We start from the raw sequence: 6000 nt of genomic DNA, 5'->3' as shown, positions 1-6000 counted from the left end.
CCCATTTGTAACCAGAGAGAAACAAATGCTGTAACCTTCTTCCATTTCAGCAGTGATACCAAATATCCACCACCCCTCACAGGGGAAGGTGGTGATCCATCTCCACAGTATTTGCTTCTTCCTAGGAGCTCAATATCAATCTGGACAACTGAGACTCAAAAGCTAAAAGGAACCATCAGACAATCATACCTAGGGTTTTTTTTAATCCACTAGATTCTTCAATACCACCCAGTTCCCTCCTAGTAAATCCAGTGATTAGTACCTCAATCATTAATTTTTCTTTAGCATCAAGTCATAGTCTCTGGCTATGCCTCCATCTATGCCATTAATGACTGCTTTAGGACCTAGATTTTTGGGGTTTTTCCCCCTTTATGAAATGACAAAACATAAGTCACTCCCATATCTTTCTTTTTGATAAAATATACAGACTTTACATCTGAAAATATTTGTCTCTACACAGGGAGGAATTTTTTTTAATATTCATGCTTTATTTCTTTACCCTCTCTAGTTTGGTTATATTCTATAATAGATGTTAATATTTGGCCTGAGGGCCACATTTGGGAATGTGGGGACAGAAACAGGTGGAGCAAGACATTTCCAGGTGCAGCCTTCATTGCTTAAGTATGGCTTTTATTCCTTTATGCTGTACATGTAACTTGCCTTGTTGGCTGGGGCACATAGAAAAAATTGTAGCTAAAAGCAATAAACTTGTAACACACCTCTGTCCTCACCATTACTTATTCCACATCTCATCTGATGATTCCTTCATTAATGTTAACTGTATTTACCTTCAGATCACTGAAGGTAAAATAAATACAGTTCTGTATTTATTCTAAAAAAAATCCCCACAATCTCAAACAGTAAGAAATCCCACTCAAAATATTTGTTATTATTTTTGGAGATTTCCGCTTAGCAGTATGACTGGGAGTAGTGGAAAAAAAGTGAAGCTAACTTTGTCTCCAGACAAACAGCTAACCTGAAACCCTGCCTTAAAATGCCCCAATACACTGCTTCAAATTTTTAGAAAATATAACAATGAAATTAACAGAAGAACCTGGGAAGCGCAAGATGAGCAACTGTGCTCAATGAGACAGTAAAAGAGAAGATAAATATTTAAAAACTAAATTAGAGATCCACTGAAGGAGTAACATGACAATTCCTCTTTCCTTGTACAGTAGTAACCCATTAGGAGTACCAAATTCTGCAATATATTTATTTGCACTTCTTTCAAAACTAGCAGGCCCAGTACCTAATGAAAACCGTGCAGGAAAAACTTTTTCAAGAATGAAAAACCAGAGTTCTTAGTCTACACTGAGGAATCTTGCTCATTGCAGATAGTTATCTGCAGATTTCTGACCTGTGCATTGTATTGTTCTAGGTGAGTTGGCAAATTCTTCCATACTCAAGAAAAATTTTTCCACATTTGAAAAAAAATGATGTTACACATCAACATTCAGTTGAAACCGGTAACACAGGAGAAATGCAGCAGCCATGTACCAGTAGGTGTTCGTGGGCATCAGTATTTCTTTTTCTTCTCAAGAAAAAAATAAAATCCTTCTGTTGCAGCATAAAAAGCTTGATTAGAAGAATAGTGCCTCAGGCAAACCCTAGAGGTAAGAAGCAACTTGAAAGAAACACTGTGTTCAAAAACTAAGTTGATGCAATATTAAACAAGTGAAATCAGGGAAACAGGGCGGGGGGAAATCTTACAGAGTCAGATTCTGAATTCTTTGACGTTGATTTGACATTAACCTAATTCTGCTAATTACTGCAGAATTGCTAGTTGCAGCAATTACACCACTCACTCATACAAGTGTAATATCCAGAGCCAGGCCCACAATTCTCTATCTGCAACACAGAGAGCTGCTCAAACAGCCCTGAGGTTCACTACTCCTCCAGCAGACCCCAAAACATAACTTACCTGAGTATACCCACTTCCCTGGATGGGCAAGGTCATGGGGAACTGAACTGCATGAATGCAATCAGAGCAACACTTCTCTGCATCAGAAATGGTCCTTAGAACAATAGTTGTGCTCTGCTGATCAAACCACACACAGGAGACAGGTCCTACTTAGACTTTCTGGTTCTGTCCAAACATTTCAAGTGCATCATTATGGGACTGAGATATCACAGGCTGAACAGCAAACACACAAACACAGAAGATTTCAACAATGCAAAAGGAAGTCTTCCCAATGAAATGCTTGACCAAAACATCATAGTTCTTTCACACTGCTATTATTTCCTTACAACACAGAAGCCAGGTGCACATTTTTTAGTCACACTTCACCTTTCACCTGTTACCCATAAGGAATATTCAATCTGTCAAGTGTCATATCAAAGGATTTTTGAAGATCCTCGTTCAAACCAACAGGATCAATTGCCTGGAGAAACCAGCATTGCCAGAGGCACACAGTGACATCACTATCAGCACTACCGGAGTTTGGGCTGCCGCTGTCCCACCTCTCTGCCCCCAAAGTCCTTTACTGTTTGCAGCAAAGGTTATCTCACTCCAAAGCAAAGGGCAGGAATTGCCTGATTACAGTCTCTTACAGATCCTACATTTGTTTTGAAAATGTAATTTGATGTTGGTTTTGTAACCTGTTATTTTCAGGCTGATGTCAAAGCACGCAGGTGTAGGAGCTTGCCTTTAAATACCCAGGGCTTTTTGTCCACCACACATTTCAAGTTTTGCTCCAAAGGTTTGTTCTTTACTTGGCATTTAGGTGACCATGCTGAAAAAGATGACAATCCTCTCAGCAGTGCTGATTCTGATGCTGATAGATAAACTAAAGGCACAAGGTGAGTCAACTTGAGGCAAATCCACCTTTGTCAATTTAATATTCACATTCATATTGTACTTAGTCCTGAGGTTACTTTTCTTCCCCTCCCTTAACTCCTACTTGGGATCTCTGATCCCTAAAAAGAACTACACACATTTTTGGATATACCTAGAAATAACTTTTGAAACCATGCTCCTCATCCTGTAAATTCCTTTCACTTTGTTTGTAGGTGCCCCTGTTACCCCAGTGCTTGAGGCAGCAAGCATGGAGCAAAGCAGTGATCCCAGCACACAGCCAAGCACAGAGCTGCCCCCGGACTACAGTGGAGACTGGCACCAGGAGAATGGCACTGAGCAAGCTGGGAGCAATGGAGTGCAAGAAGCTGAGCAGACCTTTTGGGAGCTGAGTGGAGAGTCAAGTGCTGAGTCTACCCCTAAGCCCAGTGTGGAGCCAAGCCAAGAACCAACCCAGGAGTCACCCAGTGAAATATCTGGTAAGACCCATTTTGTCTTTGATTGTCCACATTATGTCTCAGTTTTGTTACTCCAATCTCCCACCTTTCCTGAATTAAGGCAGCAGGATTAATTAAAATGCCGCTTTTCCTTGTAGTCTATTTTTGGCAAAATATATGGCATACCAGATACCTAGCCTCTCCTTATTCCAAAAACATAAATAAATTGCTGAATTGAGAGGAAAATGATATTCCTTAAGACAAAATGTGTTATTATGGATGAGTGCATTTTATAACTATATATGAAGCAAAGACCTCCCCTGACCTGGAAGAGGTTTCTCTTGTTGATATAGTTAACACTGGCTTATAATGCACATTTCTAATGTGGGACAAAATACACAAACCCAACCACACCAAAAATGAAAACATATTTATATGGACAAACTCCATTGTTATGAAGGCCTGTGGTATGTCTGAGTGACATTTCACTCTGATGAACACCATCTCAATAAAGATGGACCAAATTAACCCCTACAGAAGAAAGACCTGAGGAGGATTTTGGTACCTATACAATAGAAAGCTCTGTGGCCTGTATCTCCATATTTCTCATTATCACACTGAGCTGCTTTATCATATACCCAGTCTCATTAATAAATAAAGGAGCACAGCTTCATTATCAGATGTTAATTCTTTTGGGGATTTTTGGCGTTTTCTTATTTTGTTGATTTGAGGTTTGATTTGGGGTCTTTTTATTATATTATTTCATATTACATTACATATTTCCTTATATGTGAGGATCACTCGCTTTCTGTAAGAGACATTATAAGTGAGGATCATTTAAATATACACAATGGAATAATGAAGCTGTGAGGAGGGGGTTTTGTTTGCTTATTCCTTACAATAGTTTAGGAACAATCTTAATTTCCATGGTATTCATTGGTAACAACTTGCAAAGCCCCAAAGTCGCACTTCTGAGCAGTTTAGTAATTTGATACTCACTCTCTTTTTTTTGTTCTAGAGTAAATTTCAACATTAAAACTTGATGAAAAAGCAACACCTACTTACCTATAGAGGTGATTTCACCACCAAGAACACATGTGAGGTGCCTGTTGCAAGCTAGATGGCAGAGCCATTCCCAGAACTACACCTTGCAGGAAAACTGTAGCCATAGCCTTCAGTTCCAGGACCCCATCTAATTCTTGCTTACTTTACCAGATTAATTCAACAACAGCTGACCTGCACTGTTTTGCTTGCACAATAACCTGAAATAAAGAATGTCATCGCAAGTACATGCTTCATCATTATTGTAAGTCCTTCCCCTGGTCCACTTCAACTAAAAAGATTAAAAATACTTTAGGGTGTGTTTTTTCAGGCTTTTTTGGGGTTTTGGTTTTTTTTTTTTTATGTCACCTCTCAAACATTTTTCATACAACTGATGCTTGTGTTTTCTTATTTTATTTCTGTTCTGACCAAGCCTGCTTTCAGTTTGCAGGAAATAGAAGCAGGGTTGTGAAAGCATTTTCAGGCAGGCTTCAGCTGACTTCAGAATGCTTTACATCTGCTGAAGGTATCCTCAGATGGCAGGGGCAGTTTGAAACACAAACCACTATTTAGCCCATTAACTTTTTAAACAGCTGTGGCTACAAACATGCAAAAACCTCTGATTATTTTCATGGCTTGCAGGCACAATGGCAAATAAATCATTGATCCTCGAGTTTTGTCAGCCAGAACAACAGCAACTAAAGAACATACACAGAAACATGATTGTACTAAAAACTTAACTTAGTGATTTATTTCTCATGTAATATCCAAGTGCTTCCTACTGCCTGGCATCAATTGCAGCATTCTTGGTTTAATATCCTTATTGTTGTAGCAAAGAGAGCAGGCTGAGTGCTGCATAGAACAGAGATGTTGGCTCTCCTTAAGAGACCATATAGAAATAATCTAAAATGAATTAGAAGTGTTAGAAGAAAAAGGTTCCCTAAAAAAAATTTAGGACTCCCTCTTTTCCAAGGAACTTAATGCTTTAAACTTCCACTAAAAAAAATATCCCTTAAAACCCATAGCAGCAAGTGAGACATCTCCATATCCTCTAGTGCCCGCTGAAGTGTAGACATAGCAGTTGTGTGATGTTGGAAGAAAGGAAAAGCAGTCTTGGATTTCCATTTATTCAAACTTATTTCAAATATAATTTTCCATCTTCTAATGGCTCATTTGCAAAGTCATAAATAAGGGAAGTTCAACATCTAATCTCCTACTGGTGACATTAAGTAAAAGATATCTAAATTCACCAAACCAGAACAATGGTTTGTATGAGCAGATCACCAATATATTCAAAGGCAATATAAAATAAATATTACAATCAAAAGACATTTTGTTTCCAAGCGAGCATTCTTTCATCTTATAAAACAATTTTTAGAGCTTTTTAACAGTACACTTCTGTTTGACTAATAAGCAAAAAAAACACTGTGGGGAAAAAAATAAAAGAGAACATCCACATTCTGAGTTTTTCATTGCAAGATGCAACAGGGACACAGAAAATTACAATAAAACCCTCAAGCTTCCCAGTATCATGTAGAAAGGGTTTAATATTCCTAAAAGATTGCCTATATGATTGGCAGAAATTAGTAAAAGAAAGAAAATCGATTCAGTAGCAAATACCGTGTTGGTCAAAAAGGACTGGTAATGAAGAAAATCACCACACGGTGGCTCCAGATACAGAGGCTTTTCAACAGAGTTGCACTTCCAGGTCACACAGAAGTGAACAAG

Source organism: Agelaius phoeniceus, chromosome 1 (genome assembly GCF_051311805.1).
Source record: "Agelaius phoeniceus isolate bAgePho1 chromosome 1, bAgePho1.hap1, whole genome shotgun sequence".
NCBI classification, from domain to species: domain Eukaryota; kingdom Metazoa; phylum Chordata; class Aves; order Passeriformes; family Icteridae; genus Agelaius; species Agelaius phoeniceus.
This window is presented reverse-complemented; position numbering follows the sequence as displayed.